At 39.8% G+C, this 14767-nt stretch overlaps 1 protein-coding gene across 2 annotated transcripts in view; it reads right to left on the reverse strand.

The window, feature by feature from the left end:
- The window catches only part of BCL2 (BCL2 apoptosis regulator), a 125585-nt gene that overhangs the window by 22049 nt on the left and 88769 nt on the right, over positions 1 to 14767 (reverse strand). The window lies entirely within an intron of this gene.

The raw sequence follows: 14767 nt of genomic DNA on the forward strand, positions 1-14767 counted from the left end.
ATGGTTATAGGGAAAACAAGAATATCCAGAGTTCTAATAATTAATTGGAAAAAATATTGGAAGGTATATTCAACCTCATACTTCAGGGATTAAGCCAATGTCTAACTAGTTAGAATTCAGAGGTGACTGTGGGTGCAGATTACCCGATATCTGCCTACTGTGCCTGTCTTGCGTAAAGGGTGAGTGGAAAGATAACTGCAATCTTCTTAAAATGACAATGGCCAGCACCAGATGCTTCAGAGGAAGGTGCAAGTCTATCTACTTCCCAACTGCAAGGTAGCCATAACCCTGTATTTCATTTCTCACCCCTCTTTTTTAAATATGTGCACACAGGTTAAAATGGCATTTATGGAAGAGAAGAACATCCTGCACACAGAGGTGCCAGCTATAAATCTGCCACTGTTAATATCTCTCAATCTCGCCCTCATGATCAGTTGTGCCTCCCAATCAACCCTCTCCATCCATTCTATGCTTTCACTCACTTCTCTCAGACCACTAACCCACCAGTGATTCACCTCTCACACCTTACCCACTACTTTCACTCTCAGTCACTGGCCCGCCAGTGTCACTTTATCAGTCTTGCTCTCATCAAACCATTTCTTTCAGACACCCACCCCTCTTATCCACCTCTCACACCCGATGCAGATAGGGACTTTAGTCAATGTTCAGTCTGAGATTCTTGGGTCAGAAGATGCTAAGAGAGCGATGACGGCAATGGATTGGAAATCCTATTGTCAGGAGATGTGGCATGTGTTCCTGGTGTTACATGTTTCCGAGTTCCTGTGTGAGTTTGTGTCAAGTCCTTAGGCCCAGATCCTCAAAGGTATTTAGAGACTTAATATCGCAGAGGATCTGGGCCTTACTTACAACAAGCCTTACTTACAACTAGCCCTGGGGTTAGTCAAGTGGGATTTGTTAACCCTTCCCCCGCCCCCCCTTGACATTCTGTACCCCAATGCAATACCCTGAGACCTTCATATTTACCATGGTGATATGATTAGGATATGTTTTATACAAAGTATGTCATGTAAGGTATCAATGGAAAAGTTATGACTTGTTGAATATGATTACCCCATTTGTATGTATGTATCATTTTTGTATCTAAAGTTATGAATATTGACTATGTACCAGTATTTCAAATGCGTCTGTTCCTAGGTAACACCCACAAAGTAATTTACATCCAGTCTAGCCAGCACATTGTGAATGAACCATTCAAGATAATGTCCCATTAAGAAACTCAATAGGTCTTAGAAGAAGCTTATCCCCACCCAATGGACTTCCCCAGAATATAGGTAATGGCCCCTGCTATGATTCATCGAAGTATGCAAGGGCATGTGATCAGATCATGTGATACTGGTCTCCATCTTGTGCCTGTTCTTTTCCACTGACGGTGCTGGAGTCTTTGTTTGGAACAATGAAGTTCCCTCCGCATGGAAGAAACTATAAAAGGGGGAAGTGACATCATCAATTGGCCTCACTCTCCCCATAACTCAACACCTGGAAACATCTTAGGAACAAAGATTGGACTGGGGAGGTGGTCCCAGGCTGAAGGGATTTCTAGCCTGTTTATGGAAGATTGGTGGACTGTACCATCAGGGTGAGACACTGCTTGATTCAAATCCTGTCTAGTGTATAGACCTGATTGCAATTTTGTTTTATTTCTTAGGTAACTAACTTTGATCTGTACACTATTACTTATAATCACTTAAAATCTAGCTTTCGGTAGTTAATAAATCTGTTTTATATTTTTTACCTAAAACAGTGTTGTTTGAAGTGCAAAGGAACAGTACAGCTCTGGGGTCCTAGGCTGGGGATCTGTGGGGGGACTGGCTGAAATCTCTCTATTGTTGGTTCCTGGATGGCTGGCAAAAGCATTCATGGACTTCAGCTGGGTGTGTCCCTGCCTGTAAATGTTTGTGTGAGTGCAGGACTCGGAGAGGTCTGCAGCTTGTCACGGCATCACCGTGCCCCAGGCTAGTGAGACAGAGGGCTCAGCAGTCCCCCAATTCCAGAATGCACCCTGGGGAAGTTCATCACACCCCCACACAAGCAGGTTGAGATCCATCCATGTTCAGATCTGGGGCGAGGATTCTTCCTTCCATAGTCACTACAGAAAGAGGTTGCTCACAGCAAATCAATTTTAGTTTGTCTTTTACTTTATCTAGCTTTATATTCCTGCACTTGGTTACTATAGAAAATAAAAGTCTGAGCCACATTTGTTTACCATCTTACTTCAGACTCTACGAATACACAAAATAATGAGAAAAAATTGTCATTATTTTTCTCAAATATTCTTCAATCTCTTAGGTATCTGGTGAATTCACTGGAATGTTACAGGACTGTTCTTGTGGCCTAGTCCTCAATGACTTATTTTATCCTTTCAATCCATGTATGCAGCATTTATTGACAGAACAATAGATGCCTGTCAACACCTGCCACCTTACAGAATGACTAGGGAGTGTTATAGTCTGATTTAGAATATAAATCAGCTTTTGTACAGTACCCAAAACAGTTTTTCTGTAAACAAAACCTCAGAGGCAACACTAAATATTAGTGTAGTAGGAGGCAGACCAGACATCAAGAACATTACAAAGAAATAAAATTCAGTTCCTAGTGACATTTTTTGGCAGTTGGTGACTATCCACTAGAAATTATTTAACTAATCAGCAGAGTCCACTGCTCACTAGCTGGACTTGTGCTATATCCATCCTGTACGTTTGAGTCGATGGCCAGGGTCTTCATCAAGGGCCTGATCTACAGTCCATTGATGCCAGTGGAAGATTCCTATTGTCTCAGTAGGCTTTGGGACGGGCCCTTAAGGAGTCATGGCTGAAGAGGCAGGCAGAGCATCCTCTCCAGAGCAGCTCTGAATGGGGCTTGATAGGCACATGGGGCTAGATTTACAAAAGAAGTTAGGTGCCTAATTGCCACTTTAGATATCTGAATCCCATAATCAGGCCCCAGTGGGATTCACAAAACCTCTGCTCAGCTGCCCCTGAGTCCTGCAGGCGCCTAAACACACTCACGCCTTAGCTTTTGCAGTGAAAGTTCCCTATGTTTCTGCCTCCGAGCATGTGCACTGTATCCCACACCAGACATCTGGACACCTGGGCCCCAGTGAGATACACAAGCTGGAGAAGAGCAGGTGTTCCTCCACCTAATGTGCATGTGGGGCTCAGTCTGGTACTCATAGTTCACCTCCCAGATAGGGCCCCTCTAGGGACATGGGTTCAAGTCCCTCCTCCATCTGAGCAGGAGAAAGGATTTGACAGGGCTCTACCACCTCTCAGGTGAGTGCTCTAATCACTGGGTTATAGGATATTCTGAGGTGGGGCTCTCTCAGTTTTCACTCTTTGAAGCTGTTCCACTGGCTTATTCAAAAAAAAAATCATTGGCACAGGGGGACTGGATGCTGGGGCTCTCATCTCCTGTGTGCTCTGCCCACCACGTTACAGCATCCTTCTCCTACTTGCGTTCATTCATTCTCTCTCTTTCCCCCTTCCTCCCCCCAAAATTTTTTCCCTTAGATAGCCACAGTGGAACAGCTTCAACAGGAGAGAATGAACGGGCATCTCCCATTGGCTAGATTAGGTGAGGAACTGTCTCACGTGCTGGCCTTTTTGAATCCTATTCTGAGGTGACTATCTCCCCGCCATTCATTGTATAGGGAGCCTAGGCACCTAACTTAGGCTTTGTGAATCACAGTGCTTTTCTAGATGCCATCACGATGCCTAATTTCTTTGCGAATCCAGCCCATGGGCAGTGGGTGTGCGATTCTGAGGACCAGTTGGCCCAATGACACATGGATAGCAGGCTGCAACGCTGACTCTGGAGGGGGCTTTGCAGGCATTCTGTATAGTTCCTGGAGGATTCCGACCTTTTCAAAGCTTGTACCGTTCCCATGCCTAAAACCAGTTTACTTGCATTTTACATGGGACCCTGACTTGGCCCTAAACCATTAAAGAGCTGAGCTCATGTCTGGTAGAAGTTGCCCTTGTTAGGTTATGCAATTCTTGTCTTTAATAAATACTTCCTAAAATCTTCAGTTTTTAATCAAATCACCCTACTGTATGGCAAAGAATGATCGACAACATTTTGTGTGTCCACACATTCCCTAGCCTGATAAAATGCTCACTGTATATTAAGAATCAATGTGGAGTCAGTACCCTCACAACATATATTAACTATACAATTCAATTAATGAACACAATTCATATTTCATTAGAACAAAAGCTATTTATGACCTCAAATGGACAACAATTTGATGGGGGCACTGCAGAATTTTAATTAGGGAAATAACAAAGAAAAACTGAACGGAGGGAGGGTGGAAGATCTGCCAGGCAGAATTGTTCCAAAGAATTTAAAACAAAAGATGTATTTGTTTTACTAAGTCTTTCTCCTCCTTCCCCATTAGCAATGGTGCAGAGAACAAAACATTGTTGGCTTTCTTTGACTATGATTAACCATTTACAAGGAAGGCTATTTCACCATTTATACTGTGTGCACCTGTAGGTACAGAGAGACTAATAAAATAAAACTCTGTGGGCACCCCTGTTACTTTTTTGCACACACTAGTACAAATTAAGAGCAACTCCACTGAAGGCAGTGGAGTTATGTCAGTTTAAAACCCGAGTAACTCAAAGGATAATCAGGCCCTATAATTATCAATAAAGTGGGATAACAAAAAGACACTTACTTGTAATATATTTGATCAAATACAGAATGCCACATATCTGTACACAATCACTGACAGGGTTAAAGTAGAGATGAGCTGAGAGTGAACTACCAAACTTTTGTATGTTTGAATTTCCATCTAAAAAACACATGTATTTTTACAGGTATGTTAAAAATTGGGTGGGAATGGAGTGCGGGAGCATGTTGTTAATTCACTACCCAAACTACTGCTTGTTTCAGTTGCCATAGCTACAACATTTCTTTACGTGCTGCTTTGGGAAAAGGAGCAGTGGTGTAGTTACAATGGTGCAAGTGATGCAGTCATGCCAGGGTCCATGAGGTTACAGAGGCCCAATGAGATGGAGTGGTGCTCCGGCCTTTCAGTTGGTGCATGGGATCAGAATGCCACTCATCCCTCCCAAATCTGAGTGGAATTGAAACTTGTCACACAGGAATCGCCACTCAGGATTGGCCCGGCCACCCCCACCCCATGACAGAGGAGCAGGTGGGCCAAACCTGAGTGGAACTGTGACCTCATGCACCAGGTTGTAATGCCACTCCTCACACTGTGTGTAAGTGTGAAAAAGCAGAACCACTGGGCAGCTGGGTTCAGGAGGAGCCACCATAGGCAGGATGGGAGTAGAGTGCTGAGCTAGAAGTGCTCCTGTGAGTGACCAGGAAGGATCCGGGATGGTGGCTGAAGGGCTGGGGGAAAGTTGTTTGTGGGCTATGGGGTGAGGGGTTGGGGCAGAATTGGGAAGGAGACCCCAGCCCTTACATATTCTTGCACCAGGGTTCTCTGGGGTTTTGTTACACCAATGAAAAGGAGGAGAAATAAGTAGTTTACATACCTCAATCTATCTAACACCCTTTGGCTAAGTGCCTATTTGCTAATTGGCTTTTTAATATCCATAGTTTCAACTGACCCAATGGGCATTTCAATGGTTTGACTCAACTCTCATCAAAATCCTACAAAACTCACTATTGCTGATTATATAAGAAAATAACATCCTCTTGTCAGAAATTTGATTTTTTTATTATTTACTTCTATAACGCCAAAAGTGTTCCAGGCAAATCCTAGACATGTAAGAAGAGAGATTCTGTTCCAAAGAAATTACAATATAAACAGATAACATAAGAATGGGAAACGTATACAATATTTTTTTCTTTATCCTTTTTTTCCTATTTACCATTATTTGTTGTTTCAAGCTTATTTTCTTTTTTAAGCTTTTTTTGTTTTTAACCCTTGCTTTTTTCTTTTAATATAGCCCTTTTAAGCTTTAATACAAAATTAGTAACTAAAATCATAAAAAGGTTCCCAGATTTTGCATTATAAACAATGTATCGTATAGGAAGGAACTGGGTATGTAGCAAGATGCATCTGTTTAATCTGGATATTTGTTGATCTGGGTCAGTAACTGGGTGGGTGTTTGTCAGGGGCCAGCGGGTGGTAATGGCAGCAAATGGCTTATAATAGACATGGATTATTTTTAATTTTGGTAAACATATCCAGATGGATGTGATTTAAATTCATATATGGCAAGGCAATATATTTATTAAACAGATTTTAAAACTAGTTTCATAACATTGTTTAAAATAAAACATCTCACTATTATTACATAGTACTTTTAAGTAATATTTGAAACCAGGTTACCATATCTAAAGAAAAAATATTTTACCTTTCACCATGCAAACATATCTGACATTGCTTTATATTAGATATAAAATGTGTATTTTTTCATAAGAGTAGGTCAAAAATACCAGTACAGTTTAATACTGATTCTCTCAAACTTACTGTAAGTGAAGCAAGTTTTACCAGAATAGACCAAGTTATTTTATTGTCAAATAACTTTTTTTTAACACAAACAGAAAAAGTACAGTTACTAAATATGAGAGACCGTACATGGGGAATTTCCAGAAGTCACTGATATTAGCAATTCACCTCTACATTCCCTTCCCCTCTAGTTTCAAGATGGGATGATTATAAAAAGGCTGATTTGTCAGAAAAATGAAACTGTGTAAATTTGCAAACTGACACCAACCAACCTGGGGAATTCCCACGCCTGCACGTCTGACATGCATCCAAAGAAGCAACAAACCCGAGACAGAATGATTTTATTTGTGAAGCATAACTCTTTCCCCCATTCCCTATTTCTAAACCTCAGTATTAATGATGATTAAAGTTTTACTTTAACTTTTGTTTGGTCCAAACTATAATAGTCCTGTTTAGAGCAAAAGACAGTAGGTTTTATTCAGCCTTGCCTTTCCCCTTATGTATCCATTTACACCTGTTCAAGGTGAGTGTAAACACTACCTACTCAGAATGGTAGCTTTTCGTACACCCACTTTGCACAGGTGACCATTTCTATGCCAGAGTGCAAAGCAGGGGAGAATCTTGCCCTGGGTATTCATTTTTAATAGTTCAACTAATGAGAACTTTTTATGAAGCTACATTGCATAATTTCCTTTAACTTTTTTTCCATTTGTTTTGGCTTAACTGATAGGGGATGAGGAGGAAATGTCTGCCTAGAACAATCACCTACCTCATTATCATTAGAAAGCTGTCTCTGGTGAATCTTACGGTCTTATGGACACATAATTTGAGATATCCTATAAGTTATGCTAGTGTTATCTGTATGAGTATTGTTATCATCATAGTAGAATATAAGTGTAAGTTAATATGGTCAAGTCTTCTGCATTGTCTTTTATGCAACCGGTTGTACAAATCTGACAGCAGACTATGCTCTGTTACAGTACTGTAAATCCACTGAAGTCAATAGAATTACTGTGGATTTAAGCGTGTGTAACTGACAGTAAACTAGCTTTTAGATGGGGGAAGTTGAGGTTTAAGAGTAATACATACTTATCTTCTTGTATTGCTCTTGGAGACTATTTTTGGCACTCAGGAAGGATTCACAAAAACTGATAATACCTATTTTGGTCAATTTCACATAATTCTTACTTTTCAGTATTCCAGAGGTGTGCAACAGGCTTTAAAGAAATGAGAACACACTACTGTCTCACCCTATGCTTATGTAAATAGAAGTACAGCATTCCTTCTATCTGATTGGGAGCTGTATGTTACAATAGATGAGAACCGTGTCTTAAAACAATATTTGAGACTATTCATTGGGATTGGGTCCAAATATTGTATTCTAAAACGAACACAAAAGTCTTTCTGATGATCATAACAATGTGGTTTTTAAAGTATCACTTTAAAAGGTCAGCTATACCACCCTTCTAAGAGCACAAAGTATAGCGGATATATTGAGTCACACATATTGTTCATTGTTCATTTGCATTTGGTGAAATCCCTGAGTTGGACCCAATTTAGTAAGCAAGCACAGCCTTGGACTCCCTTGGCAATACTTACCTTGTAAATATAGCCACTGTGTTTCTCTAAAGCAAAATATTATTCCATCCTGCACTGCTAAATCACTTCGATCTATCATTGTTGTTGTTCAAAACATGTGGGTTATGTCACATTGATGGAGAGAGAGACTGAGGGATCATGGGTATTTTGAGATTCACATCTTGGACACATTTTCTGCTTATTCTAAACAAAGTCATCAACTATATCAATATGCAGATAACTACTAGTACATGACAAGATGTTAATCTGATCTAATATTGCATGGGTGAAGAACTATTATATCCATTGAGCTTGATCCTGCAATCACTTACCACTGAGCTTAGTGCTAACTATCATGGATAAGTTTTCTTGTCTTCAGTAGGCTCTCTGTGCAGCAGCACGTGTAATAAGTGTTAGCAAGATTGGGCCCCATGTTTCTGTCCTTGTTTTTGCATATTTCCTCTGATGTGGACTGTTGTGCTTTCCAGTTGTCATGTGGGCAACATTTGCAACCTGTACATCACATAAGTCGCCCTCCCCCTTCCGGGAGCTGCACTTAAAGTGTAAGCAAATTATGTGGGTATTTTCTAAGACTTCTATGTTGTATGAGCAATGTTAAAAAAATGACTCATTCTCAGCTCTGCTAGTGTTGTAGTTGGTACGTACTGGTGCGGAGTGATCATAACTCTAGATTTGTAAATAAAAACAGTTCTCACCGCACCGATTTTCCTGCCGTAATATTGTTGGTTAAATTTGACTTCACAATGAGAGAAGGAGGATATAGATTAGTGTAATGTAGACGGCCAGTTCTGCAGAATGTGTGTTTGGGGAGGAAGGGAGAAATCATCCAAGAAAACCATCCAACAATAGAGAAATAAAGGAGGAGGAAAAGAACAGCTGATAAACTTTAATATCAGTAATACGGATGTAACACATTTGAAACCATTGAATGAAGACCACAGAAAAACAATGTAATGTTGGCCAGCTCCAAAACCCATTGAAGTCAATGGAAGACTCCCACTAATTTCAATGCACTCTGAATCAGGCCCTGATTGAGGATTAATAAGAAACAACAACCGACTAACTTACAACTAAATGTCCGTGCTGCATTGAGAAGCATTTGAACACAATAGCGTGAAAGCACTTAGATACTGAAAGAATGGCATAAGAAAGAAACCACTCCAAAGTGGGTCTTAACTGTGTCCTTATAAATAATTTCCTAGCACCTTTTATCTAGGAATACGAATATGCTTGGTAAAGATGAATTATTTAGTCTTCACAGCACCTCAGGCAGTTACTGACAGGGAGACAGGGGCCCAAAGAGGTTGGTTAAGTGACTTGTCCAAGATCGCCCGGTAATTCAGTGGCAAAATTTGAAATAGAACCCTGCAGCCCTGACTCTCAGTCTCCTGTTTTAGCCAGCAGACAACATTACCATTTGCGATCATTACCATTTCCCTAGTTTTGATGACTTGTGTCTGCCCAAGCATCTAAGGGCTTGTCTATACTACCACTTACTTCGGTATAACTTACGTTGCTCAGGGGTGTGAACAATCCACACCTCTGAGTGACGTAAGTTACACTGACCTAAGCGCCGGGGTAGACAGCGCTATGTCACGGGGAGAGCTTCTCCCACCGACGTAGCTACTGCTTCTCACGGCAGTAAAGTAATTAAGTCGACAGGAGAGCTCTCTCCTGCTGGTTTAGAACATCCTCACCAGATGCGCTATCGTGGCTCAGCTGCACTGATGCAGCTGTGCCGCTGTAGCACTTCTAGTGTAGACTAGCCCTTAGCGTGGCCAATCCTCATGCCTGACTTTCCGGTTCTGAGTCTTGTCTGCCTGTCACCATCACACTTCCACTTCATCTGGGAGCACTAAAGGTATGTGAGGTTAATGCCCTCTTTTTAGAGACCCATCGTGTCCCTTCCCCTGTCACCTGGTCAGGGTTGCTAATCTGACATCTTTCATGAGCACTGAATTTAAAAAACAAACAAACAAACAAACAAACAAACAATGAAAATCAATTAAGCTAGAAACAAATACCATTGAACCTCCTGCAAGGCTTACATATGTCATATAAACAAGTAACAAACGATATTTATATTCACAATTGTTTGCTACTTATATAGCACATTGTGTTAAAAAAGGGGAAACCCACCCAGCAGGAATGAGGATGGGACAAGATTATATTGGACCCACATGCGCATTTTAGCTACTTAAAATGCTATACTATGTTGAGGGGAGGAAATATCATTGTTAACAATATTAGAGCCACTCAGCTGGACTCAATTAAAAAAAAAAGTCTGCCCAACATTTTAGATTGTGGAAGGCTGTGTAACTTGCTCCAGAAGTTTTAATTGAATCCAGCCCTTAAACACAAAAAAGAATTCTTTCGAACTAGTTCATGATATAAAGTAGGATTAAAAACATCATACTGATTCTCCAAAATGAGGCTTTTGCTGTACACCACAAGCTTAACGTGCACTCAGGTCTTCTCTGATCAATGTTTAGTACAGAGCAGTGTTTATAAAGATTAAATATTTCCAGTCGGCACATGCTGCTCAATGCATAAGTAAGTCTGTCCTAATTTTGGCTTGATTCAAAACAATGCCCCTGATTCTGATTTCACAACAGTGTAAATCAGAAGTAATTCCACTAAAATCAATGGTCCTAATCCTAAAATGAGGCAGAGGAGTGCATTGGGGGGTGGGGTGACAAAGATGGAATTAAAAAGAACTTTGCGCTCACTAGATCATGGGACCACTGTATGCTGGTGATCTCGGTGACTTAGAGGAGCCCGAGCCATGCTTTTTCCCAGCCACATCCCATATACCCACGACAGGGAGCATGTGGAAGGAAAAGGGACCACTATGCCAGTCGTATGCCACACAGTAATACTGCATGGCTGGATATGCTGATTTCAAGGCTGCTTTGCATCAGTCAGGCAGTGTTAACAGCAGAAGATCAGGGACAAACAGTTCTACGAGTGTAAAAATGGTGAAAATGTAGTAATTCTCAAATACATTGTGTTATGCACGGAAAATAATATTTTAACTATAGGTTTCAGCCCATTATAAGACTCTACCAAAAGACACTAATTAAAGGTATTTTATCTTTTGAAAATATTCTATGTTTATTTGGAAAAATTAGGTGATGGGAGAATCAAATCTGAGTTTCAGAATTGAAAGCATCTTCTGACTGTTTTAAGATTTCCCTTTTGTATCATAAATTTTCCAGTCTGCATTTTACTTGTGTATGCACACACACAATGATCACAGCATACATTTATTATATTTATAGATTATGCTGCCCTACTGCATATAGATTACTTTTTTCATGTTCTGTCCATCACACTGACTTAATGGATTAAAAAGGCTGCTGATGTCAAACACATAGCTTTTTAACCTCTTAGAAAAATAAAAGAGGATTCAATCAAGGTGTCATAAGGTTTTAAATGGCCCATTGATACAATTCATATTGTAGTATCCATTCAGCTACTGTACAATCATAGTGTGAATGAAACTGACTCATTGCTGAGCAAACAGATAAGAGTTTGGAGGAACTGATCAATATGTTCAGATAAGGTGTAATGAGAATACCTAGCAACCTGTGCCTTTGTCTGTACTTGGAAAATTAAAGATTTAAGGCAGAAAAAATATCCTCTATATTAAAGACTTCAGGCCAAATTATTCTCTCAGTTACACTTGTGTACATCTGGAGTAGCTAGGCTGAACCTTCTCTTCAGTAAATGAACCCTTTGAACTTCAGTTTGCCCACACACACTCTTACTCACAGTGTGTTTACAGAGAAGTAGTCTGAAGTTTTAAAAATAATCCAATAAAACTGTCAAATTGGGAATGGCCAAATGCAGATAAAAAGCATAAAACTATAGGTTTGTTAGATACAAGAAAACATTAAAATTTATGCAAATACTCATGTATTACTACTAATAGTAAACTAATGTGTTGCTCCTTTGCCTGCTTCCCCTCCCACTCCAACCCTTATTAGCTGGAATTCCATTAACTGTGAATGGGATCTTTGTAGTAATTAGTACAGGAAAAACTAGGACAACATTTAGTATGAAACAGCCTTTGATACAAGAGCTAGTTCCATTACCAAGGCTGTGTTCAATTGCCTTCTCTGTTTTCTTTCAGACAGCAGCTGAGTAATTTTAAATAATGGAAAAAGAGAATCTGTTTTTAGTACAAACTGGAAATTAGACTCTACCTGAATATTCCATACAAGTTTGCTTCACTTGTCTGTTTTTCTTAGCAAAACTAAAAGTACTTTCCCTCGTCTATATTATATAATAATTTGGTGGAATACTGTACAAAAAACAAGCCTGCAGAAGAGTATTTTGAGATCTGTTCGGGGGGGAGGGGGAGGGGGAGTTACTCACTGTAAATAGACATGAAAGAACTAAACTTATCTGTGCCTACTGAAAAAACCTGGTACACTTATTTATACATGTTTGCATGGACATGTTTACTATGGGGCAACCACCAGATGCAAACTCCAAAAGAGCTGGTGCCCACCAAGTTGTACATAACATAAATTTTCTTAGAGAAAAATGACACTAACTTATGTCTCATGTACCTCAATACCACATGGTCTCCTTATATCCATGATCATTTACTGTTTAGTGTATACGCTGTATTATCCAACAGTAAATACCTCTCACATTGTGCCCAAACCTTTTGAGAAATGCAGAGTAACCCCAAATCTGCCCCTCCATTGCTTTAAAAAATAATTTCAATTCAGTTTGTAGGAGAAATTGCATTCAGTGGGAGTTCTTCAGAGGTGTTTAGCCTCTTGCAGGTTCATGTCTTTTATTAGCTAACTCTCCTTGGTGCTGGTGAAATGTATACAAAGTACACAGAACATAATGCTCAAATGCAACCTGCCTGATTGCTATGAGGCTACGTCTACCTCTCTGATGACTCCCACAGCAAGAGGTTATGAATTTAAACAATCTAAGGCCCCAATCCCCAATGCTTTCTGATCCATACCTGTGGGCTGCTGCACCTGTGATGAGCCCCACTGAACTCAGTTGGACTTCATTCAGGCACAGCAGTACACCTCAAAGATTACAAAGCAAGATCAGGGACTAAATTTCCACACAACAGAAATGGAAAGTAGTTCTTGGTTTATACCCTATCAAAAGAAATGTAATAAATAACAATATTTTTGCCCTCTGTATCAAACTTTTTCTTGCTAATTTCACAAGTATCAAAATTTTGGGCAAAACTGCATTGGATACACTAAGAATTACCGTAGTTAAGCCTATAAGTCTGATGAAACATAAAGGATCAGCATAATTTGATGACAATTCCAGCTTGTGTGTATATTAACTGTACTGATGGTTATTGTGTTATGGGCACACCCTATCACAAGCACTGTCCCTATGCCCATGAGAAAAACATAATTTTAAAAGAGCCAGGGAAATGTTTGCAAAATTATTATTTTTTTAAACGAAATCATTTTGATTTAATATAAACATAATGGGCTTTATTCTCTTCTCACTACCCATCTTGCACTAACGCATCTCTAGTAACAAAAGGAGAGTTACTGCTGATCTATTTTGGTGTAAGTGAGAAGAGAATCAGGCCCAATAGTCAGGCTGCACATTTCAGCTAGGATTACAAACTGTTAACTTCAGCCTCAGCTCATGGAGCTCAAACTTTGCTTCAGGCTAAGACTGTCAATCATCCTGATTTTAATAAGTGGGACCTACACACTGCTAACTAAGGGGCTAAACTCGGTAAGTGCTGAGAACTTGAAATTTCCATTTATGTCCCAGGGGAGTTGAGGCACCTAAATACCTTTGAGGATCTGGACCACAGTGCTGGTCAAGATTAGGCCTCTTGATTGCAGGAAATAGTATTGAAAGTAATTCAAATATCAACATTTGGATTCCATAAAAGGAAGAAGCATATAGCTGAAATCCTGACAGCCTGAAAAATCCCTCAAAAGCATGAGTGTCAGTACAAACACCTGAACTGAGATAAGAATGCCCATGATCATCTTTGACTATATTTAGAGGCTGAGGGCCAGCCAAACATTTATTTTCTAGTCAATGTATCAGAGACTAGGGTATGTCTTCTTCAAAATAACAGTTAATATCGTTACTTCTTAGAGTATCCATGGTGTGCGTGTAACTCTCAATGAGACTGCATAAGCAGTCCGTGTTATTGCTTACACAGTAAAGAACACTATGCTTACGTGTATTTAACTGCACACCCAGCATGCTCGACATTTGTTCAGCATGGATGGGCTCGGTGGTTCAATTAATGTAAGCTTAGGCTAGTCTGAACCAGTTAAGTGTTCAATTAAGTACGATCCACTGCATCTCCCCTCTTTATTTTATACATATCCAGATACTACGTTTTTTTCCGTGACACAAGTACCTCTCTAATCCTTTTGGAAAAAGGCTTTTGGCAGACGTGCCTTGCATATGTAAGACCGAGGATAGGAAATGTTTTTTATCTCAACATTGTGAAGGGGAAAAAAAAATCATTGAATGTGACAGATTGGCACTGACTAAATGGAACTTATTTTCCTGAGATATCACATTCTGCCTCCAAAATGAGGGATATAACACATCAGACAAAAGCACCAGCAGCAGCACCAAAATTCCATTTTAATTTTCATTTATAGCAAAATAAATGCCCATAAAGAAAAGCTTTAAAAGATCTTTCTGAGCAACATGAATCTCCGTAAACAACTGCATGTATTTTGT

This window comes from Chrysemys picta, chromosome 2 (genome assembly GCF_011386835.1).
Source record: "Chrysemys picta bellii isolate R12L10 chromosome 2, ASM1138683v2, whole genome shotgun sequence".
Classification (NCBI taxonomy): domain Eukaryota; kingdom Metazoa; phylum Chordata; order Testudines; family Emydidae; genus Chrysemys; species Chrysemys picta.